The 25,259-nt window shown below is 46.3% G+C and overlaps 1 long non-coding RNA gene across 1 annotated transcript; it reads right to left on the minus strand.

The window, feature by feature from the left end:
• Positions 1 to 17,290: 17,290 nt before the first annotated feature.
• LOC309360464 lies at positions 17,291 to 24,031 on the minus strand. Its single transcript, XR_014164175.1, has 3 exons — positions 23,906 to 24,031; positions 18,038 to 18,093; positions 17,291 to 17,576 (listed from the first exon to the last, which is right to left on the minus strand). It is a non-coding gene; the product is annotated as an uncharacterized lncRNA (long non-coding RNA).
• Between the last annotated feature and the right edge of the window lie 1,228 nt (positions 24,032 to 25,259).

Consider the following 25,259-nt stretch of genomic DNA (forward strand, 5'->3'; position numbering starts at 1 on the left):
CTATTTCAGACATGTAGTTTATATACTTATGTATGTGTTTGCCTTGTAAATTTATGAACATTTATTTTATATTTGTGACCTTAGAATTCTTATAGCGAAAGTTTGGAGTGCTTCATCATACTTATCTTATTTTCTTGTATAGTAACCTGTAAGACCAGTTTCTGATATGGAGAAACTGAGACTGAGAAATAATGATTTTACCCTAGGCCACCAAGTGTGTGTGTGGCTGAGATGGGGAGGGTATAAATAGTAAAAGTAGTAGTAGTAGTATTTGGATAGAACATCAAGTGATAGGACAATCCTAGTTGCTGTATATAATTATATTTTTTGAATAATTTATGTATAATTCCATTGTTTTATTGTTTCTGGATGTCCCATTATCCTATTATAAAGTAGTTGTGTTCTATGTTATAAATTAAGCACTGCTGGGAGCTGTTTCTTTTTGTTTTCCAATGTATTCCTTAGCAGTTGAAAAATTTGGTGTGGTGCCAGCAAATTTTTATTCTGACAGCGTGTCCCAGCAAACAATATTTGGGAACCGCTGCTCCAGTTGATCATACTCATTTTGTTGTTGTTGTTTGGTTGTTTAGTCGTGTCCGACTCTTCGTGACCCCCTGGACCAGAGCATGCCAGGCACTCCTGTCTTCCACTGCCTCCCACAGTTTGGTCAAATTCACGTTCATAGCTTCAAGAACACTGTCCCACCATCTCGTCCTCTGTCGTCCCCTTCTCCTTGGGCCCCCCATCTTTCCCAACACCAGGGTCTTTTCCAGGGAGTCTTCTTTTCTCATGAGGTGGCCAAAGTCTTGGAGCCTCAGCTTCAGGATCTGTCCTTCCAGTGAGCACTCAGGGCTGATTTCCTTCAGAATGGAGAGGTTTGATCTTCTTCATATCTTTGTCCATGGAGTTTTCCTGGCAGGGATACTGGAGTGGCTTGCTGGTTCCTGCTCCAGGTGGATCACATTTGGTCAAAACTCTCCACTATGACATGTACATCTTGGGTGGCCCTGCATGGCATAGCTCATAGCTTCTCTGAGTTATTCAAGCCCCTTCGCCATGGCAAGGCAGTGATTCATGAAGGGGCATACTCATTTTACCTCTCTGTAAAGTGGGCACAAGGCATTTCCAGTACCATACTGCCACCTGGTGGGTCATGCATAGGTTGAGAAGGCTGACGTAGATAGAAAATACAGTCGCCTCTCCCTCTGGAGCTTTTTCTTTCAATTTTTCAGCCTTGTGACAGGTATTTTATTTTTAAGAATTGGGAGGTGGCTGCTAGGGATGGAAGAGAAATTCGGTTTGTTTGCATTTTAATGAAAAACTACCTATTTTGTCCTTTCCGAAACAATATGTGAACCAAAACACAGCTATCCTTTGAAATTGACACTTTTCCGAATTATGCAATGTAGTTTTCCACTGAAACAATATATTGAGGGGGGTGTCATATTTTAAGGGGAAATGTGCAGAGAAAGCATATATTAGTGAAAATGACATGTAAAATTCTTCTACTCTTGTTTTCCTACTAATATTGAAATACTGCCCCTCAATGAGGCCAAACTTAGATTCACAAAATGTTTAGGGGTATGCGTACCCCTGCGTAAACCCAGAAAAAAAGCACTGCATATTTCTATCACATTTTGATCGTTCAGGCTGGACTCTTAGCTTGAGGCTTATTGCATCTCCTCTTGATTTAGAGACTGCATGGGAAGTATAAATTTCCCCTGCCCTCCAGTTTGGGGTTTGGCCCTCTCGGTGAGTGAGTTTTGCGTGACTTTTGCATCCTCTCCCTGGATCGCCTAGCGCCACCTGTTTGAATTATGAACATACAGCTCTTGCTTTGTGGTTCTGAGATACTTGGAGTCTGGATTGTGTTAGGTCGATCTGTGTGGGCCTGATAAAATGTTTATATACGTAACCTGATGACAGGAGACTTGCAAACATATGCAGAAGCTTGGGTCAATTGTTTATTCTCAGCCCTGCCCTTTTGCTGATATGTTCTATGGTATAATTTATGATTAAATGATGCAGCTTCTGTTCAGGGACAGAGCAAAATCGTGATAGCTCCTGGGATAATGGGCTGTAGTGGGAGCCCTTTTCTGACCCCCCCCCCATCTGAATACACTCTCCTGAAGAACAAGAGAGTGTGTCAAAGAAACTAATGTGATGAAACTTGCCCTCCAGATTATCAAAAGTTTTCATTCCTCATGAAAGAGGCTTCTGTTTTTCTGCCTCCTCCTCAAGGCAGCTTAGAATTCCTTTATATTTTTGCTGGATGCAATATTCAGCTTACCTTATTGCTGGGAGGTAACGGAGGGTGAGGAACGCGGGTGGCGCTGTGGGTTAAACCACAGAGCCTAGGACTTGCTGATCAGAAGGTTGGCAGTTCGAATCCCTGCAATGGGGTGAGCTCCCGTTGCTCGGTCCCTGCTCCTGCCCACCTAGCAGTTCGAAAGCACGTCAAAGTGCAAGTAGATAAATAGGTACCGCTCCGGCAGGAAGGTAAACAGCGTTTCCGTGCGCTGCTCTGGTTCGCCAGAAGTGGCTTAGTCATGCTGGCCACATGACCCGGAATCTGTACCCCGGCTCCCTCGGCCAATAAACCGAGATGAGCGCCGCAACCCCAGAGTCGGCCACGACTGGACCTAATGGTCAGGGGTCCTTTTACCTTTACCTTTTAACAGAGGGTGACGTGTGCACTTTTATTTTTGATATTCATCTATTCACTATTCTGCAGTTCCCTGGCAACCTGCGTTTCCTGATCTGGAAAAGTCCCATGAGGTCTTCCACTGGTTTTTAATTAGCAGGGTTTCCCAAACTTGGGTCCTTAGCTGTTTTTGGACTACGATTCCTATGATCCCTGCTAGCTATGGATGATGGGAGTTGTAGTCCCAAAACAGCTGGAGACCCAAGTTTGAAAAACACCAAATTAAAGCATGGGGAGCCGGGGAGGCTACTAAGCACTTGAACTAGGTGTGCATCCTGAATTTGTTTTCAAGAGAACTTCTTCCTCTGCCTTAATCTTAAAACAAATCATTCCACAATCCAATTTCTGCATGGACACTTCAGAAAGTTGCAGAGTGCAGACCACTTGAGAGGTGTCTTGTAGGACGAAATAAAGAACACTCAGGAAAACCCCTTCAAATAAAGGAGAGCCCGTGCAAAACAGGACATGTGGCCAACCCAATGTGGTGTAGTGGTTAAGAGCGGTAGTCTCGTAATCTGGGGAACTGGGTTCGCTTCCCCACTCCTCCACATGCAGCTGCTGGGTGACCTTGGGCCAGTCATACTTCTTTGAAGTCTCTCAGCCCCACTCACCTCACAGAGTGTTTGTTGTGGGGGAGGAAGGGAAAGGAGAATGTTAGCTGCTTTGAGACTCCTTCGGGTAGTAATATACCGGGATATCAAATCCAAACTCTTCTTCTTCATTTTAGTGTATCTTTTATCTGTGTTAGAAGCCGCCCAGAGTGGCTGGGGAGACCCAGCTAGATGGGCAGGGTACAAATAATAAATTATTATTATTTGTCAGAGCCACCCGTCTGGTCCCAGCTCACAAGAGACCCAATTCCAATCCGGTTTATTTACAGAAAGTCTTTATTGAAGATCATGGTTGCGTTTACATTCCATCTTTGTGACTCTACGTCTGTACCGTTAGATCGCTGAAGTACCCTCTGAATCTGTCCCGCCTCGGCACCAATTTAAGAGCCTTGTGCTGGACCACCTCTTCCTCTCCTTCCTTTTCCGCAGGGTCTTTCTGCCCCCCTGGGTTCCCCCTCGCCGGGACTCGCCCGAGGCTGAATCCTCTGACGCCTCTGCCCCCCTCCTTCTCGCTTTGGGGCTGGGCTCCTCCCCAGGGCTCTCCTCACTTCCGCGCGCCTCTACATTTGAACTTGGCGCGCGTACGTTGCTTCTGACCTTTCTCTCGACCGCTACACTGCTCCCGGTGCTACTCTCCACCCCTTCCGGCTGAGCGTCCTGCTCCGATCTTCTCCCTCTGTCTCCTTCACGCTCTGCTCCCTCTGACACCCTGGTAACTCCACCCCCTTCACTCCGTTCCGGCTGAGAAGCTGGCTCCTGTGTCCTACTCCTACTGAGGCTTCTCCCTTCGCCCCCCTGTTCCTCCCTGCTTCCCCCTTGGCCCCCCTTTGGTCTGACCAGGGGGGCTCCCTTCTGGGAGTCTTCTGACTCACTGGACAAACTCATGGACGACCTTTGGTCATCGTCATCCTCCTCCTCATCTCTCTGGGATTCTTCCCCCTCGCTCTCTGTCTCCTCCCCCATCTGCTCTTCTCTCCCTGAAACCCTGACATTATTATTATTATTATTATTATTATTATTATTATTATTATTATTCTACTCCATTTCCAGCAACTGACCCTAGGGACCCTTGCTTAGAAAGAACACACCCTCCCAGTCTGGATTCAGATCTAGGTGTCCATAACCCTGGCCTGGCCTGATGGTGACTAGAATAAAGCATTTTGCACATGCAAGGCTTGACTTGTAGCTGGTCGTAATAAAAGTATGGTGATGTTGCTGCCGTCTGGGATTTCTCTAACAGGCCAGCACAGCTGCTTGTCTGCATCCCTCCCTCCCCAATAATGTTCCTAACTCCTGTCCCTGTGTTGTTACAGTGGTTTATAGCGTGGTTGGTGAATTATGCTCCGCAATGCAGACTGCAGAAGATCAAGCTAAATCCATGCTGGCAAACATTAAATCCCAGCTCTCTCACATCCATCCCCCCCCCCCCCCGTTTCAACACAGCAAAGCAATATTTGAGACAAGTTCAGATCCTCGCTCGGGTGAAATAGCAATTTTGAGGAAACTGAAACCATTTCAGACGAGCCAGGGGCATCCTTTGAGAACGAGGAAATTTTTCAGCTGAGACAGCCCTTCCATCTCTCAGGACTCCCGAGTGGCAAGATCATCTCTGAATACAGTGGAACCTCGGGTTGCGAACAGGATCCATGTGGGAGGCACGTTTGCAACCGCAGCGCTGCACCTGCACACACGCGTGATGCGATTCAGCGCTTTTGCGCATGCGCAAAGCACAATTTAGTGTCCCTGCGCATGCGCGAGGACCGAAACACAGATGTAACCCATTCCAGTACTTCCGGGTTCAGCGCATCCGTAACCCAACAACGAGCAACCCGCAGCGTTCGCAACCCGAGGTATGACTGTATGTGTGAAGGGGCTGAGAGTAAATGGGAGGATAATAGCCAAAGAGGATAAAAACACTTCTTTTGTTCAGTCGAAAGGATATCTAGGCAGTGAGCTCCTGGCTCTGCCTCTCCCAGTTCTGTGCCCTCCCTAACCCCACCATGACGTTCCTTTTCTTGACGGACGCGTTTGCCGAAGGAATCCCCTCCTCTGCAACCCTCAAAAACATGCACTTCATTGTACTCCAGCTCTGTAACAGCGCCGAGTTGATTTATGAGGGGTGCATTTCTTCCAGCGATCCCTGCTGGTACCGGACTCGCTACTTCCTTTTATGTGTCTGTGTCAGAGGGCAACTGGCAGCCAACTGTTTGGAACGGGTTTTTCAAAACACTGTTCTGAATTATTGCTGCTTTTATGGCGGCGCTCGGCTTTCCTAAAGCTGTGAAGCCCTAAGCTGTGCTTACACGGATGTAAGCTCCACTGAAAGCAAGAAGACTTATCTCCAAGTAACGCTGAAGAATTTAATTTGCCACTCAGCTACATGTGTGTGTGGAAGCCCACAAATGTCAGTGGGCTCAAGGTTCAGGAGCTGACCACAGGGCCTACTTGGATGTCATATTTTGCCTCCAAAAGGCGGTTTCCTAGGGACGCCGACCCATAAAAATGTTAAGAGGGGGATGTTTCATTTATACAATTTGTTCAAAGATTATCAATTCAGCTGGGTCTAACAAGATTCCAGGATCCATCTCGTGGGGTTGGCTTTGAACAAGTTCAAAGTGAGTGTTTCCAGCTGTTCTGCCCCACCCCCCGCCTTTGGAAGCCTCTGGAAGAAGTTGCTGCCTGAACTGGAGCCGAGCTGAACCATTTTGACAATTCAGGGTGGGGCGCAAAGAGATAAATTTCTTAGAAATTTCCTACAGCGGGTGGATATGTTGTTGTTGTTTAGTCGTGTCCAACTCTTCGTGACCCCCTGGACCAGAGCACACCAGGCACTCCTGTCTTCCACTGCCTCCTGCAGTTTGGTCAAACTCATGTTGGTCTCTTTGAGAACACTGTCTCATCCTCTGTCATCCCCTTCTCCTTGCGCCCTCCATCTTTCCCAACATCAGGGTATTTTCCAGGGAGTCTTCTCTTCTCATGAGGTGGCCAAAGTATTGGAGCCTCAGCTTCAGGATCTGTCCTTCCCGTGAGCACTCAGGGCTGATTTCCTTAAGAATGGATAGGTTTGATCTTCTTGCAGTCCATGGGACTCTCAAGAGTCTCCTCCAGCACCAGAATTCAAAAGCATCAATTCTTTAGCGATCAGCCTTCTTTATGGTCCAGCTCTCACTTCCATACATCACTACTGGGAAAACCATAGCTTTAACTATACGGACCTTTGTCGGCAAGGTGATGTCTCTGCTTTTTAAGATGCTGTCTAGGTTTGTCATTGCTTTTCTCCCAAAGCGGGTGGATATAGGATTGGCTTATCTTAGCCAAGACTCAGTGAGGTGATTGAAGGTTCCTACCTTCCTTCCCTCCTTCTCCTTTCTCTTTTTTCAAAATAAAGGCCCATCAAATCTTCTTCACTCATAATACAGTCAAACCTCGTTTTGTGGATGGGATCCGTTCTGCGCACGCATACGGCACAATTTAGAGCTTCTGCGCATGCGCGAGGGGTGAACCCGGAGGTAACCTGTTCCAGTACTTCCGGGTTTGCCATGGACGTTCGCCGAAGCAGACGCAAGCAGAGGTGGGCGCAGAACGAGGTTTTACTGTGTACCCTCCAACATTTCTCCAATGAAAATACAGTCAAACCTCAGTTGTTGAACGTATTCGATTCTGGAAAACTGTTCGACGTCTGTCCGACATCTGAGGTGTGGCTTCCGATTGGTTGCAAGAGCTTCCTGCACTCAAGCGGAAGCCGCGTCGGACATTCGGGTTCTGAAATACTTTCGAAAACTGAAACATTTGCTTCCAGGTTTTTGGCGTTTGGGAGACGAAAAGTTCAAAAATGGAGCCATTTGAGAACTGAGGTTTGACAGCAGAGACATTCCCTCCAACATTTCTCCAATGGAAATAGAGGACAGATCGTGAAGCTGAGGCTCCAATATTTTGGCCACCTCATGAGAAGAGAAGACTCCCTGGAAAAGACCCTGATGCTGGGAAAGATGGAGGGCACAAGGAGAAGGGGACGACAGAGGACGAGATGGTTGGACAGTGTTGGACAGAGGACGAGATGGTTGGACCAGCATGAGTTTGACCAAACTGCGGGAGGCAGTGGAAGACAGAAGTGCCTGGCGTGCTCTGGTCCAGGGGGTCACAAAGAGTCGGACTAAAGGACTAAACAACAACAACAACAACATTCCATATCCTCCAACATTTCTCCAATAAAAATAGGGATGTCCTAAGGAAAAGCAGAACATTCCAGGATCAAGTCAGAAACTGGGGTGGCTTCTGTAAATCCAGGACTGTCCCTGGAAAATAGGGACAATTGGAGGGAAACAACATGGTTTTCCATGCAGGTTGACATCCTTTGTTTCCCAGAGGCCAGGATGGAAGAATATAGGGCAAAGGCTTTGGGGAGAGCACAGGCTTATCTTAAGGGAGGGAAGGGAATACAGAGCCTGCAATGGACCCAGCTGCGTGAGTGATATACATCAGTCAGAGCAACGTGGAGCAAACTGGGATTTTAAGTCAGTTTTTGTTTTTTAGAGTCCAGCCTGCATTAAAGGGGAGTTGGGGTGTCTAAAGGGAGTTGTGAGGGTCCTTCACAGATGCAGTAATGAGCAAAGGGTATTATAGCAGTGAGGGGGAAGTACCTCAAGTGTGGGGAAGGCAATTCCATCCTCTAGCCTGGTCACTCTGGCCACCTTTCTGCCATCCCCCCAAATCCCAAGGTGTTGCTGATAAGCGCCAAGTCATCCAGGAGGAAGGGGTGTGTATAATCTGGTCCAGGAAGGGAAGGCTGACCTGATGTGTGTAACAGAGATCTAGTTAGATTAAAGGGGAGGTTTTAAAAGCCCAACATTTGCTTGAAGTGGCGCAGGACTCTTTGTACACAGATTTCAAGCTTGGCAACACTTCAACGAACGGTCACGCGATGCCAGGTGGCCACACAATCCTTCAAGGAATTGCTGGTGGGCCTGGAGCCTTTGCACAAATGGCTGTGCCAAATTGAGAAGGATCATTTCTCAGCTGTTCCACCCACTTCAGCATTAACCATTTTATTTCAGCTCTCTTTCAGTGATGAGGTGATTTATTAATTTTTTTAATCCAAGGAAGGGAATTGAACTGGACGCAATTCTGTTTCCCCCCAAGACGTCCTGTTGGGAAGTCCTTTCTGAAATTTGGGAAATTCAAAATGGCTGCTGTTATGTATGCAGGCATTGTAGGTCAAAGCCAAGCTGTATCCATGCAATGGAGCTCAGGAGCTTGATCTGCATAACAAAAAAAAACCCGAGAGAAGATTCTAAAACCCTCCAATGACATTGTTAGTAGCTGACAGGCAGCCAATCCCTGCTGAGATAGGGCCAGTTTTGTGATTCGCTAATTGCAGCATTAAGGCGACCTATCACAGGGCCGGCTTAAGGTATATATACTGACCCCTGTTTGTCATTCTTGTTCTTGCTGTTCCAATAAACCCTTTTTGAGCTGAATTTTGGTCTTGGGTCATGCCTGAAGCCACCTACACTTCAGGTGCCACCACTGAAAAAAGCTGCCCTTTGGCCTGTCCTTAGGGGCCACCATTATAATGGACAGTAGAGCAGTTGGACATAAACAGAAAATACCACACACTTTCACAGAGCTGGTAGATCATTCCTCTGGGCACTCATTTTATTTGAGAGGTACAGTATTAAATACTCCTTCAAACATTGTAGGGGTCTTGTTAAAAATATAACATCACAGTGTGCCATTCTCAGCAACCCTATAAACTGGAAATACAAGGGGAAACTTTTTCCACATTTTGGTTTTCTTTCTTTAAAAAAAAAACATAAAAGAGACTGGCAAGAGCCCAAGGATGCTATATCTGAAAGCAGATGCAAAGGTTTAAAAAGCATATTCTGCTGTCTTTTTTGCGGGGTGGGTGGGGTGGAGGGGAAAACCAGACATGAACTGTGCAGTCCTTTATTTATCTATTAAGAAGCCATCACCATTGAGTTCTTACTCTCAAGTAAACATGCTGATACCTGTAAATCAGTGAAATGCTTTGTTGAAAGAAAGTTGCGGGGAACAATTTCACAAAACTATTTCCCCTTCAAATTACTATATCAAATCCATGGTTTTATGGTTGAAACAGTTTCTCTAATGCCCTAATAAACTGCTACATGACAGCTTTCAGGTATTTGTGGCCCCTATCCTGCCTTCTCTTAATATTCTCTTTTCCAGGTTTACCAAACTAAGAACTTCCAACTGTTCCTCATAGGACTTGGTTTTCAGACCACTCTCCACCATGGTTGTCCTCAGCTGAACATGGTCTTCTTAAAATGTGGCAGCCATAACTGGACATAGTGGTTTGCATTGTGCCTAGGACACATTGGATCAAAACAATGGTTTTAAATTGTGTTAACAGACTATTATTGCAATCTAGCTGGTCATTTTCCTGCACAGGGCCCACAGAAATGAATGGGAACAAGAATATCATTGTTTTTCTCACCTCCAGTTTATTTCCATGGACCTTTCACAAGAAGAGCTGTGTGCCGAGTCTCCATGCTTTCCCAATTCATTTCAGCTTGGTCAATTCTTCATTGGCAAGAGAATGCCCATACAGACCAAGACTTATCTATATATACAAGGAAAACCCCTGTTGGGAATAAACTTGCCTACCACTGTAACAAAGTTAAAATAGCATACTAAAACCTTCAGACAGTCAGGTAGTGATTCAAGATGGTGGCATGAACAGTAGCTTTTCACGTTGGCTCTGTGGTTGTTGTTTTTTTGTTTGTTTTAATTTCATTTTAAGTTTAAGTTTAATTTTTTTTTTAATGGTTTTCCCTTCATAACTTATCTTTTGCTGACCTCAAACAGAACAAGCTACGCCTGCTGGCTCTCTGCCTTTCCTTTTGTGATTTAAAGCACTCCAAAGTCTATTTACTTAAATGGCTCTCAGCTGTGTGGGAGACCTTGCTGAAGCTAAGGGCCTTTGCTGTTTGGGGTACACTGTGAATACTTCTGTTGAGTTATTCACATGCACAAATTGTTGACCTTAGCGAGCTGTTCTCGTTGCATTTTGTTGATCCTCACTGAGATTTACCAACAGAGGTTTACTAACTGAGAAAGAAGGAAAAGCCCCTCAATAATAATAATAGGTACAAGGTAAAGGGACCCCTGACCATTAGGTCCAGTTGTGATCGACTCTGAGGTTGTGGCGCTCATCTCTCTTTATTGGCCGAGGGAGCCGGCGTACAGCTGCCGGGTCATGTGGCCAGCAGGACTAAGCCGCTTCTGGAGAACCAGAGCAGCACACAGAAATGCCATTTACCTTCCCGCCAAAGCAGTACCTATTTATCTATTTGCACTTTGACATGCTTTCGAACTGCTAGGTTTATTATTATTATTATTATTTATTATGCTAATAATAATAAGTCATCATAAAAAAGAGACCACTGAGAATGGATGAAGTTTTGAATGAACTAATGGAAGGGTGATGAGTGTTTTGAATGAACTAATGGAAGGTTACGGACCTACCTGACCTATTATAGAGCTAACTGAAACAAAAGGACTTTGCTACTAAGGTGGAAGAGATAGTGGAGGTAACACTGAGTCACGGACGGGTAGGCAAACTAAGGCCCGGGGGCCGGATCTGGCTCAGTCACCTTCTCAATCCGGCCCATGGACGGTCCGGGAATCAGTGTGTTTTTACATGAGTAGAATGTGTCCTTTTATTTACAATGCATCTCTGGGTTATTGGTGGGGCCTGCCTGGTGTTTTTACATGAGTAGAATGCAAAAACACCACCTGCCTAGAGGAGGAAGGGGGCTGGGCTGAGCTGGCTGAGCACCATTTTAAGCAGCCCCCCTCCGGAGCCAGCCCTCTCGTGCCTCTCATCTTCCCACCACTGCCCTGGTGCTCCTGTGGGCCAGAGAGTAGAGTGAATGGGCTTGCTCTTCCTACGCATGAGAAGCAATGGTGGTGGTGGTGGTGGCAGTAGCCCCTGGGAAAGTAAGCACAGTGACTGGGCTGGGGCTGGGGGGGAAGGACCACTCCCCCCCTTGCCTCTTCTTCCAACTCCCCCCCCCATGCCCCTTCTCTGGCCCGCCACAAGGTCTGAGGGACAGTGGACCTGCCTGCGGCTAAAATTTTTTGCTGACCCCTGATCTAGATGTAACTAGAGAGAGCCAGTGTGGTGTGGTGGTTAAGAGCAGTAGACTCGTAATCTGGGGAACCGGGTTCGCATCTCCGCTCCTCCACCTGCAGCTGCTGGGTGACCTTGGGCCAGTCACACTTCTCTGAAGTCTCTCAGCCCCACTCACCTCACAGAGTGTTTGTTGTGGGGGAGGAAGGAAAAGGAGAATGTTAGCCGCTTTGAGACTCCTTCGGGTAGTGATAAAGCGGGATATCAAATCCAAACTCTTCTTCTTCTTCTAACTGCAGTGCAGAGAAGATGCTTTTCTCATGTCCCAATCAACACACAATTCAAATGTCGCAGGGACACAGAAGGCAGCCTCTGTAGATGATCTTAACTAGAAACCAAGTTCTACATTCAAACACAAAATCTGAGAGGACTTCTCATGGTTCTTCTTGTTCAGCTGGAGAGACATCTAAGGATGTACCTTCACTATTCCCTCTGGAAGCATTTTAGCATGGGGACTAACAGCTTTCCCATGAATGAAAGACAGATTTTGCACCTGATAGGACATCTTTGGATCCAACCCAAAGGTTATGGTGTAGTGGAAGACTTTGAAGTTCAGGAGGCCGTGGCCACATCCCCAAGGAGAGTCAAGAATGCTGGCAGCTGTGCTGATACACACCCACCACGTAGCAGCAGTACACAGCATAACACAAAATTAATTAGAATCAGCTGGCAGTCATATAACAGTGAGCTGGCAAGGGGTGGGGTAGTGGTTATTAGCATGTTGGAATTTAGCTGATCAGCCAATACTGCACGGCTGCAATTCAATGCACAGTTACCCAAATGCCATTAAACCAAGCGCTGCCTATTTCTCACTGCACAGGTTAAAGTTGAAAAACAAGACATTGAACAACATATGTGAAATGCAGACCATCTTGCAAATATGTGTCACTATTATAACTGCTAGCATGAAGTGGAAACCCCATCAAAGGAGAGAATTGAACAGTCTCTCACTACCCTATTCTCGGACTTCCTCTAAGCTAATCTGCCGCTAACTAAGGACTCTTGAAAGCCTCATTATCACCTCATTCACTTGCAGAACCCATCCATGCTCCAGCAGGCAGAGTGTGCTAGGAAGGCCGAACCTTAGCTCTTACCTGCCACCTTGTCAGTTTCTTGCCTCTTCTCTTGAGATACCTGAAAAAGAAAACAAGATGAAGTGTGTTTTGCTCCTTGCTTATGTTTTTACCCTGTATCAGTGGTCCTTTCCCCACTGGAGTCAGTGTTATCTACTGTACAGAAACAATTCATTTATGAATCTACCACTGTTCAGTGACTTTGTTGTTGTTGTTTAGTCATTTAGTCGTGTCCGACTCTTCGTGACCCCATGGACCAGAGCACGCCAGGCACTCCTGTCCTCCACTGCCTCCTGCAGTTTGGTCAAACCCATGTTGGTAGCTGCAAGAACACTGTCCAACCATCTCGTCCTCTGTCATCCCCTTCTCCTTGTGCCCTCCATATTTTTCTTTACAGCATTGGACTTTCCTTTCGCTTCCAGGCATATCCGCAACTGAGCAACCTTTCATCTTTGGCCCAGCCACTTCATGAGCTCTGAATCTACTTGTACTTGTCCTCCACTCTTCCCCAGTAGCATGTTGGACGCCTTCTGACCTGAGGGGCTCAGCTTCCAGCGTCATAACTTTTATATGCCTGTTGTCTTTGTCCATGGAGTTTTCTTGGCAGGGATACTGGAGTGGCTTGCCGGTTCCTCCTTCAGGTGGATCACGTTTGGTCAAAACTCTCCACTATGACCTGTCCATCTTGAGTGGCCCTGCAGGGCATAGCTCATAGCTTCTCTGAGTTATTCAAGCCCCTTCACCATGGCAAGGCAGTGATCCATGAAGGGGGTTCGGTGACTAGGAGGCACAAAAAAAGAAGTACTTTAATGGTATTTTCTCTTTAAGGATGTGACAAAGCGTTACCTGCCCAAAGATGAAGGTGAAGAAGAGGAGGTTCCGGACAAAAAGAAGACAGTGGTTCATATGGTTTGGACAATATGTTTTAAGTATAGCATTTTACCTTTATACAATGTGTGTATATGCTGACATTGCTTGTCATTTAAGTGCTTAATAAACACATATGCTTAATGTCTCTTATTCTACCACCACAAAAAACCAAGTCCTGGAGCTGTCTCCTGCACCACTCTTTGGTGGTACCTTAGGGCTGAACTGGCTTTTTGCGGTGTGAGCTTTCCTTGCAGAAATCCCCGCAACCCCTTCCTGCCATTAACCTCTTAGAGGAAGCAGAGAGTGCAAGTTCCAGATCTGGTTTCCTCCAAATATCCTCAAGCAATTCTGTTCCCCACCCCACCCCATGTTTCGGTGACCTGGGCATGCAAAGGAGTCTTTCTCTTGGCCGTCATTCTTCCGCCAAGCTCTTCCCCTTCCAGCCGAACCTCCTGCCGTCTCTGCTCATTCCAAGTGACAGCCCAGCCCAGGAAAGTTATTTACTCTGCGTTCTTGGTCCGCTTTGTTTTCTACCTCCTAAGTAAACCCACCAGTATTTATAGCCCTGCCTCCACACTTGTAGTATATATTAGCTTTTTATGCCTTGCCTGTCACCTGTTGAAATGAGAACTCGAAGCCTCGGCGGCCCTTCCCTTACATTGACTTAAATCACACCAGATGTGGGCCCTTACTGCAAGAGGAAGACTAATTGATTTCGCCAGCCACAGTACACCTATTGTTTTTTGACACAAATAAACACTGTGGTGTGTGGGGTTCATATACTCCCCCCCCTTTCTTGCCACAAAAGCCAAAGGTTATTCAATTAAAGGAGTCCAGAAAGTGTGACTAATAGTCCATGGGCAGAGTGTATTTCTACTGTAAAGGAAGGGGGTGGGGTGGAAATCTCCCTACTAGAACAGTGGGCTCGGCGGGCCTAGCCATCGGTGATGGATGGCTGGTGTGTGCAAGACATTATTATTTGTTATGTGTGTGGGGGTAGATGGCAGGCGCATTGGGCAGTACACCTGCTGGGACCCAAGAACCAAGAACAGCTGTGTGCATTGATTTAGAAGCTTGCTACTTGGGGCTGCAGGAACGAATCAAGCAACAGCTCATAAAAAAGAGGGTTTTATGATTTCCCCCCTTCTTTCTACAAACAAACGGCCACATCATATGTTTTTCTAATGCTGCCATAAGTCAAAATTAAATCCCAGCCCAAGGTGTCAGCTTGGTACCATGTCAGAATTGTAACGGCTTATTTTAAAGGTCATTATGTGTGTGCCGGTGAGAAACACTGGAGGTTGGGATGGCCGGGGGTGGGGTGGGGGCACGTTTCGACACAAGGGTGCCATTTCATTTCACTTCAACTCAGCCCGGGCACTTAGGAGCAATTAGCTTTGCTGTTTAAAAAAAAAATAATGAAATGAGAGTGTTTTAACTGGTGATTTTATGCTAATAACAACCACTAATTCAAACGGTCAAAAGAGAAAGTCGAAGCTGCAAAAGCACCGTGCGCCGTGCACTCTGGGGCCTCCTCGTACCCCAAGGGTGCCTCATGTCAAACGTGCCACAGTGCGGTGTGCACTGTGTCATGCAACAAGTGAGGACCGAGCGTGCTAAAAAGAGAACATGCGTTTCGGCTTTCACGATTGTGGTCGAGAGAGCTACCATCTCCCTTTCCTCTCCATTTATGCAGGCAAATGCAATACATAACTATAGCAATGGGTATCTGCCAGCGCGAAACTTGTCGCTTGATTCCATTACTTAGCCTATTTGTCTAGGCCTCCCGGTCTGATATCTCCTCTACCTCAGAACTGAATGCCCAGTAAAAGGAAATAGAGGATGCCCAAAGGTTCAAAGCTTTGGATATTGTTTGCCAATGTAGATCTTCACTCACCCTTTCTTCCCTGGTGCAGGGCGGCGCCATTTTGTGGTATGCCTCAGGGGCCAAAATGTATTGGGCTGCCACCAGTGGGGTGCGTGTGTGTATGTGTGGAATATGGCTGGCAATGTGTGGCTGGCTGGCAAAGAAGAGGGCATGGCCCTAGCAGCCCAGGAGACTTCACAATGCCCATAAGCAGTGCTTTTTCTGGGGGTGTTCAAGGAGTACCGGCACCTTTTCCCCAAAAAAATGTTTAAAGTGTGGTACTTAGTGTAACAACTTCATGGTGAGTACCTGCACTTTTTTTCCTATATAAAAAAGCCGGAGAGGCTAGCTGTAGGAGAAGATCAGGAAGAGAGAGGAAAGTGGGTAGTTCTATCAATGTGTCTCACATACTTAGGGTAAGATTGCCATACGTCTGGAAGTTCCCGGACATAGCTGGTATTTGGTCCTTTTTAGCAGCATCTGGGTGGGAATTGCTGAAATGTCCGGGAGATGTCCTGGAAAATCTAGATGTATGGCAGCCCATGTCGGAAGTGTAGATTTTGGTGAATTTTATTAAAAATAGATAGTGCTTTAAAAAGCAACAACTTTGCCCAAAAAAGGTCAACAACTTTTGTATCCAGATTCTCACTTTTTGAAATCCTCTGTTTGCTCCATTGATCTCCTTCTCTTTCTTTCGGCCACCTCCAAAAGAAATGAACAAAAGCGTATTGGAGAACATGCACACATCCGGTCATGAGAACCATTGAGTTGTCTGGATATGTCATTTCCTGGCTCACCCTGAAAAGTGATGTGTGACAGTCCTGCAGTATAGTTCACAGTGCATACTGCTGTTTTGGCTCATTATGTTCTCTTTCATGGAGAGTCAGACAAACAGACAGACAGGGCTGCTGAGTGCTTTTTGCCCAGAAGTGCTCTTATCTTTACTGTAGGGGAATGGCAGTAATAATATTATAAGTTTATCATTTACCAAATTTTTTGCTCTATAAGACTCACTTTTTCCCTCCTAAAAAGTAAGGGGAAATGTGTGTGCGTCTTATGGGGCGAATGCAGGCTGCGCAGCTATCCCAGAAGCCAGAACAGCAAGAGGGATGGCTGCTTTCATCCCTCTTGCTGTTCTGGCTTCTGAGATTCAGAATATTTTTTTCGTTGTTTTCCTCCTCCAAAAATTAGGTGTGTCTTGTTGTCTGGTGCGTCTTATAGAGCGAAAAATATGGTATATGCCACCCATCTGACATTGGGTGCACCCGGCTGCTCTGGGTGGCTCCCAACAAAATACAAGGTGTGACTGGAAAGTTCGGTGAACAGTCACAGAAATCGGACAGCGAAAAATATTCGAACATACAATCCGCATCGGAAACCCAGAAAATGCTCACAATTGTGTACTGAGATGAAGCTGTAACTCGAAAGACAGCGTATGAGTGGTTTAGATGTTTCCATGAAGGGCGGCAAACCATCGAAGATGACCCTCCGTCTGACGAGCAGAACGGCGGCAAATGTCAACAGAGTTCATGAGTTATTGATGCACTGTTGGCGTTTCTCTGTCCGAATGATGGCAGGAGGATTGCAGGTTCACATTATATCGTTACTGAGGTTACTGAGTTGTCCCACCTTCCATATTATCCCAATCCGACCCCACCAGATTTCTTTCTTTTTCCAAAACTGAAATCTGCACTAAAAGGGCACAGATTTTCCAACATTTCATACGTCCAAGCTGCTATGACGAGGGAACTGAAAGCAGTACGAAAAGAGGACTTCTCCAGAAGTTTCCAACAGTTCTATGAATGTTGTCAATGGTGCATTTTATCAAAAGGTGCCTACTCTGAAGGTCTGTAATGCAGGGGTTGGCAACCTGAGGCCTATGGGCCACAAGTGGCCCAAGGGGGTCATTTAAAAGACCCAAGAGCCACCCCCTAACTGAGCCACCTGCTTGGTGATTCCCCACGCACTGTGCTAAACCAGTGCGGAGCGGGGACTCGCATCCGCAGCACCAGAAATCGCATCTGCGCAGGTGCTGGAAATCACATCTGCGCAGACGCGATCCGGCCCACGGAACGATCTCCATGGGAGTGAACCGGCCCAGGCAAGGTAAACCTTGCCAACGCCTGCTGTAAGGTATGTATGTTTGAATATTTCTCGCTGCCCGATTTCTGTGACCATTCAGCGAACTTTCCGGTCACACCTTATATTAAAAACTCAATAAAACATCAGCCATTAAAAACATCCCTGAACAGAATTGCCTTCAGATGTATTCTAAAAGCTATTTACAGTAGTACCTCAGGTTACATACGCTTCAGGTTACAGACTCCGCTAACTCAGAAATATTACCTCAGGTTAAGAACTTTGCTTCAGAATGAGAACAGAACTCGTGCTCCAGCGGCGCGGTAGCAGCAGGAGCCCCCGTTAGCTAAAGTGGTGCTTCAGGTTAAGAACAGTTTCAGGTTAAGAACGGACCTCCGGTACAAATTAAGTGCCATATTTTTCACTCTATAAGATGTAGGAGGAGGAAAACTAAGAAAAATAAATTCTGAATCTCAGAAGCCAGAACAACAAGAGGGATCGCTGCACACTAAAGCAGCGATCCCTCTTGCTGTTCTGGCTTCTAGGATAGCTGCACAGCCTGCATTCACTCCATAAGACGCACACACATTTCCCCTTACTTTTTAGGAGGGGAAAAGTGAGTCTTATAGAGCAAAAAATACGGTACTTAACCCGAGGTACCACTGTATCTGTTTGACATCTGATGGGAGGGCGTTTCACAGAATGGGCACCATTACCTGTAGAGAGAGAGAGAACCCTTCAGGGGCAGAGTACAAAACTTTTAAAAACACAAAATATTTTTCCTATTTGCCCACCCCCCAAAAGTAGCCATCCTGCTTTTTGCCACCGCCATGATTCCCTCTTCTACAAAACTGTTAAAGGTACAAGATGCCCGCTCTCCTTTTCCTCTGATCAGTAGGAAATAGACATGGATAGTTAAAAACCTAAAAGGGGGGCCCAGCTTGCTGTTAAAATTATGCTAAGTGTTCGAGATGTTGAAAAATCGCTGTCCGTTTGTGTGCTTCTGTAGACCTGCTCAGAAAGGAGCTAAGCTGCTTCCTTAAAAATGCTCGCTTTTGGAGAAGCTTACATGCCTGCAAATAAAAATCAGACCTGTAACCAGAAATTTTATGGTGAGGGAGCCTAAGGATACACTGGGGGGTCATTGTAAGTCAATATGAAACAGCAAAAACCTAAATATACATCTGATATGTTTAAATTCACTTTTTATTACTTTAAATTGAATTACGTTTTAAGTGCCAGGTGCCCAAGGACTTCATCTAAGCCCTAAATTCTTGAATGACCACAAAGTGGTTCCATTCAAATGAGGGAGGATGCCTCAGTCCACCGATGCCTTATCTGACCAAGCTGTTTTTGCACTTTGCAAACATAAAGGGACAGTGCCAACGTTCAATCCAGCTATACACTGAAGCAGAAATATATCATTTCGAATTCCTTTTCAGCATTTGCATATAAAAAGAGCTGGGGCTTTCAGCTAAAGGAGAGCAAACACGAAGGATAATAGGGTCGGGCATGAACTTGGTACTAGAGCATATCATCCAGGTATGGCTTTTACTGTATTCAGTTGTAAAATGTGGGTGGCACTGTGGGTTAAACCACAGAGTCTAGGACTTGCCAATCAGAAGGTTGGCGGTTCGAATCCCCGCGACGGGGTGAGCTCCCGTTGCTCGGTCCCAGCTCCTGCCCACCTAGCAGTTTGAAAGCACATCAAAGTGCAAGTAGATAAATAGGTACCACTCTGGCGGGAAGGTAAACGGCGTTTCCGTGCGCTGCTCTGGTTCACCAGAAGCGGCTTAGTCATGCTGGCCACATGGCCCGGAAGCTGTACCCCGGCTCCCTCGGCCAGTAAAGCGAGATGAGCGCTGCAACCCCAGAGTCAGTCATGACTGGACCTAATGGTCAGGGGTCCCTTTACCCTTTACCTTAAAATGCCTAAAGCTTTCTTTGGTGACTGGGTTTGCAAGAGGCTAGCCTATGCAGTTCTATGAAACCCCAAAAGAGCACAAAGGCAAGATTTGGTTCAGATCTTGATTTTGTGTTTCACAAAGGCGGTCTTAGGTCCAAATCTGATGCATGCTTTGAAATCAGAGGCTTCACATATCTCCCCTCTGACTAGCGTGAGGAATGAAACAAGTGACAATAACTTTTTAACTTTTGCGTGGAAATCAAAGGCTTTAGTAGCTTCTTGTAAGCCTACCAAATATCACACAGTACTGTAGGGGTACTGTTATTGGAATACAACTCCCATCGTTTCTGACCATTGGATATCCTGGCTGAGGCTGATAATTTCTAAAGGGTCATGTGTCCTCACCCCTTCTTTACAGCTTCAGTGTTGGTGGATTCATTTTTTTTAAAGAACATACACAAAAATGAACAGGCAGATGCCTACATACAATAATAATAATAATAATAATAATAATAATAATAATAATAATAATAATAATAATAATAATAATTTATTATTTGTACCCCGCCCATCTGGCTGGGTTTCCCCAGCCACTCTGGGCGGCTTCCAACAGAAATGAAAAATACACTAAAATGTCACATATTAAAAACTTCCCTGAACAGGCCTGCCTTCAGATGTCTTCTGAATGTCAGGTAGTTGTCCATCGCCTTGACATCCGGTGGGAGGGCATTCCACAGGGCGGGCGCCACCACCGAGAAGGCCCTCTGCCTGGTTCCCTGCAACTTGGCCTCTCGCAGGGAGGGAACCACCAGAAGGCCCTCGGAGCTGGACCTCAGTGTCCGGGCAGAACGATGGGGGAGGAGACGCTCCTTCAGATATACTGGACCGAGGCCATTTAGGGCTTTAAAGGTCAGCACCAACACTTTGAATTGTGCTCGGAAACGTACTGGGAGACAATGTAGGTCTTTCAAGACCGGTGTTATATGGTCTCGGCGGCCGCTCCCAGTCACCAGTCTAGCTGCCGCATTCTGGATTAGTTGTAGTTTCCGGGTCACCTTCAAAGGTAGCCCCACGTAGAGCGCATTGCAGTAGTCCAAGCGGGAGATAACCAGAGCATGTACCACTCTGGCAAGACAGTCCGCAGGCAGATAGGGTCTCAGCCTACGTACCAGATGGAGCTGGTAAACAGCTGCCCTGGATACAGATTTGACCTGTGCCTCCATGGACAGCTGTGAGTCCAAAATGACTCCCAGGCTGCGCACCTGGTCCTGCAGGGGCACAGTTACCCCATTCAGGACCAGGGAATCCTCCACACCTGCCCGCCTCCTGTCCCCCAGAAACAGTACTTCTGTCTTGTCAGGATTCAACCTCAATCTGTTAGCCGCCATCCATCCTCCAACCGCTTCCAGACACTCACACAGGACCTTTACCGCCTTCACTGGTTCTGATTTAAAAGAGAGGTAGAGCTGGGTATCATCTGCATACTGATGAACACCCAGCCCAAACCTCCTGATGATCCCTCCCAGCGGCTGCATGTAGATGTTGAAAAGCATGGGGGAGAGGACAGAACCCTGAGGCACCCCACAAGTGAGCGGCCAGGGGTCTGAACACTCATCCCCCACCACCACTTTCTGAACACGGCCCAGGAGGAAGGAGCGGAACCACTGTATGACAGTGCCCCCAGCTCCCAGCCCCTCAAGACGGTCCAGAAGGATGTCATGGTCGATGGTATCAAACGCCGCTGAGAGATCCAGCAGAACTAGGAAACAGCTCTCACCTTTGTCCCTAGCCCGCCGGAGATCATCAACCAGTGCGACCAAGGCAGTTTCAGTCCCATGATGAGGCCTGAATCCCGACTGGAAGGGATCCAAATGGTCCGCTTCTTCCAGGCGTGCCTGGAGTTGTTCAGCAACCACTCGCTCAATCACCTTGCCCAAGAATGGAAGGTTTGAGACTGGGCGATAATTGGCCATCATGGCCGCATCTAAAGATGGTTTTTTAAGAAGCGGTTTGATAACCGCCTCTTTCAGCGGGTCTGGGAAGGCTCCCTCACGGAGGGAAGCATTCACCACCCCACGAAGCCCATCGCCCAGTCCTTCCCGGCTAGCTTTTATAAGCCAGGATGGGCAAGGATCCAGGAGACAGGTGGTTGGCTTCACTCGTCCAAGCAGCCTGTCCACATCCTCGGAGGTAACAGATTGAAATTGATCCCACACAACTTGACCAGACAGGACTCTAGCACTCTCCCACCCCGGCCCTGCTCCCACGGTGGAGTCTACTTCTTCCCGAATCTGAGCGATTTTATCTGCAAAAAAATTTGCAAAATCATTGCAGGAGAACATGTGGCCCGTACTGGGCCCCGATGTTACAGGTGGTTCCGCTAAATTGTGAACCACCTGAAAGAGTCTCCTGCTGCTGTTTTCTGCAGATGCAATAGAGGCGGTGAAGAAAGTCTTCTTCGCCGTCGCTATCGCCACTTGGTAGGCTCGACGTTGAGCTCTAACCCGTGTCCGGTCAGATTCAGAATGAGTTATCCGCCACCGGCGCTCTAGCCGTCTCAATGCTTTCTTTCTTTAAAAAAATGTTTAGGGGTACTCTCATTTTGACTCAAGAAAATCACCATTTTATAATTCAGATTGCAAAAAATAAATACAGTAAATGGACAAAAGTACAAAGATTCACAAAATGTTTAGGAGTATGTGTCCCTTTGCAGAATTAAATGAAATTTGCAGGTGTGGTTGCTCTTTTTTCATAATGATAAGTGTTGCAGGGTGTTATGCAAGGGGAGTCTTGTGTGAAAGTTTCACCCAATTTTTTAGGGCAAATGTTGTGGAGGTGCCGCTGTGTAAGCAAACTGCACAATTTCAGATGAGGGATTAGGAAACTATAATGGATGAAAAACTGAGTATTTCCACCAGCTGTCTTCATCCTTCTGAAAATCTGTGTGATTTGGAAGTATAAAAAAGGACCCCTGTAAAAAGCTAGAGCTATTAGTTACAAAATGACAATCCTCCTCTTAATAATAATAATAAATATATTATTTATACCACGCCTATCTGGCTGGGTTTCCCCAGCCACTCTGGGTGGCTCCCTTCATCGTCATCTTCATCATCATAAAATATCAAACATTAAAAATTTCCCTAAACAGGGCTGCCTTCAGATGTCTTCTAAAAGTCAGATAGTTGCTTATTGCCTTGACATCTGATGGGAGGGTGTTCCACAGGACAGGCACCACTACCGAGAAGGCCCTCTGCCTGGTTCACTGTAACCCCACTTCTCGCAGTGAGGGAACTGCCAGAAGGCCCTCGGAGCTGGACCTCAGTGTCCCGGCTGAACAATGGGGCTGGAGATGCTCCTTCAGGTATATTGGGTCGAGGCCATTTAGGGCTTTAAAGTTCAGCACCAACACTTTGAATTGTGCTCGGAATGTCCATGCCTGACATTTTCCATCTATGGAGACCTTGGAGAGCAAACGTAACCATTTTTGAAAGGCAGTCTGAGGCTGCCTGATTCTGTTTGCACCCACCAAATCTCCAAGGCAGACCTGAGGCATCAAGAGCTTCTTTCGTGAAGTCTTGCTTCAGCTTAAACAAAGCTTAAGGCAGCCCTCCTTTTGGATTCAGGTTTTGTATGAAGTGGATGTACATCGTTAAAAAAAAAAAAAGGACTAGTCTCCTGTCATTTAATTCCAGGAGCTTTGCTCAATTTGAGCAGGGTGTGTGTCAAAAGTATCCCAACGAAACAAAAAGGTGCAGAAGTGCCAGAACAATTTAGGAAAGGGGGGGGGGAGTTTTATTTTTATTTTTCTTTGTTTAAAACTTTAAAAATATGTTTTCAAGCTGGCAGCATGCCTGATGACTTTTGTTGGTGTTTCAGCAGCAGAGGGCTCCTAATGTACTGGTTCCACTTTGGAAGCAAAATAAGGTAAACATCTCTATTCTTGATAGAATGGTAGAAGCCTCCCGCTATACACTTCAAGCACTGGCATAGTTAATCATTTGGGAAACACCTCATAAACGGAACAGACATTCAGATCAAACAGGCATATGAAGAAGAAGAAAAACCCTTGGTTGCTTTTGCTATACTAAGAAGCGAGCCACTGCTATCAGTCAGTCATAACTTTTGAACTTTGCTTACACACACACCATCGTTTAGGCTCCTTCTTTGGCCACCACCTGGACCCCCAGATGCTTATATTTCTACCCAGGTGGCCTTGAGTAACGTTTGCAATGGAATTTGCTTCATTTAGCAGCGTGGGGGCATTGGGTGGTTTTGTGATGCTGTGAACAGGACACCTCTAGCAATAGACAAATCTGCCAACCATGTCAATTCCTTATTGAATCCATTCCACGAAGCACATTCATTGAGGACGACAAGATAGATTCAGGTTCCTGGTTACAGAGCTGCTGCACCCAGAGGCACTGAACATCACCCACCCAAGATGTTCTGGCCGTGCTAGGTGCACAGATTATCACCATACTGAAGAGTCATTTCAAAATACAAATCCCTTAACGGCCCCAATCTGCAAGATGCTTTTGCAGCTTAGCGTGGTTACAGAGCACAACTTTCTTTCTTCCTTTTTATTGCTCTTAGATGTAGAAGAGGGAAAAGCCATTACTCACTCTGCAGGATACAGCACTTAAATGCCTGGAGTTGTTGAAGGGGTCTGGTCAGCATCAGCCGATTTTTCATTTCCTTTCAATGGGGACAGTGTGGTGCTCTGAAATCCCCGGAGCCGGGCAGCATGAATGCAGGTATTGAATTTTCTGGGAAGAGACAATTAGCGCCAAACATGTGACAGAGACATGTTCTTGTTAAACTCCCATTCATTTGAAAAGGGCTTAAACAGAAGTTCATTATCTCTGCTACTTGTCCCTAGCCTTCGAGACCGGCGGAGTGGTTGGGCATAGGAAGTGCGAATGTCAAATCTTTGTCTTAGAATTGTTCGGTTATTTGCTTTCTCCTGAGAGTTGTCAGTGTCTGCAAACATCATTAAGCGTTCAGGTTGTCAGTTCATGCAAACTTCACCGTGCAACACAGAGACGCGCTGGCTAAGGCAGGGGTGGGTAACTACTGGTCCACAGGTCTAATTACGCCCAGAAGGAGTTCTAATTTGCCCCACGAGTCTGCTTTCCTGAAGCCATGATCACCTATCCCACCTCTGACATAATCTGTCTCTAAGCACCCAGCAGCTGACGGAGTGATCCAGTCAATTTCTGTTTCCATCTCATCATTCCATAGTGCAACTGGGGACTCAGGCAAAGTGCCCGCTATGACAACCAAAGAATTCTCTAGAGCAGGGATGTCAAACAGGTCGATCGGGATCGACTAGTCAGTCCCTGGGAGCAGGGCTGGATTTAGATGAAGAGAGGCCCTTGGCTACTCCAATTGTGAGGCCCCTCCCCATCCCCCACCCTCACAACTAGAAGGAAATGGAAGACTGTTTTGAACAAAATTGAGTGAAGCCAGGGATGATGACGGGGAATTTAAATTATAAAATTCACAATTTCTCCTCTAAAGGACATAAGATATTATTGTTAAATACTATGGTGATTTTTTTAAAAAAATGCATAAAATGAACACTGAAAAACTTTTGCAATAACTGAACTTGGTAAACCTTTTGTGGCCTGGAACTAGTTCCCATGTCTTGTTCCTCTCTAAGGAATCAAGTTCAGCCTTCATGGCGTTTAACTATGGCTCAGCATTCTCTGAGGTTAAACTTTGGACTTTGGACCTCTTGGAAGCTTCTCTGAGCTACTAACAACAGCTGTATCTGCTATGACTGTTTTAGCAAACTCTTCAGTATACCTTTTGGGTGGTTTACCCTTTGTGACCCTTTCAGATCTGCGTACTGTACACAAGTCTTCCACGCTAGGCTTCTCCTCTTTAGGAGAATGATGGGCAGGCCAGGTCGTCCTCTTATATACCTCCTGGGACTGAAAAGGCATCTGACCCTCACCTGAATCTCATAGCTCT

Source organism: Podarcis melisellensis (assembly GCF_964234715.1).
Source record: "Podarcis melisellensis genome assembly, chromosome: 17".
Taxonomy (NCBI): Eukaryota; Metazoa; Chordata; class Lepidosauria; order Squamata; family Lacertidae; genus Podarcis; species Podarcis melisellensis.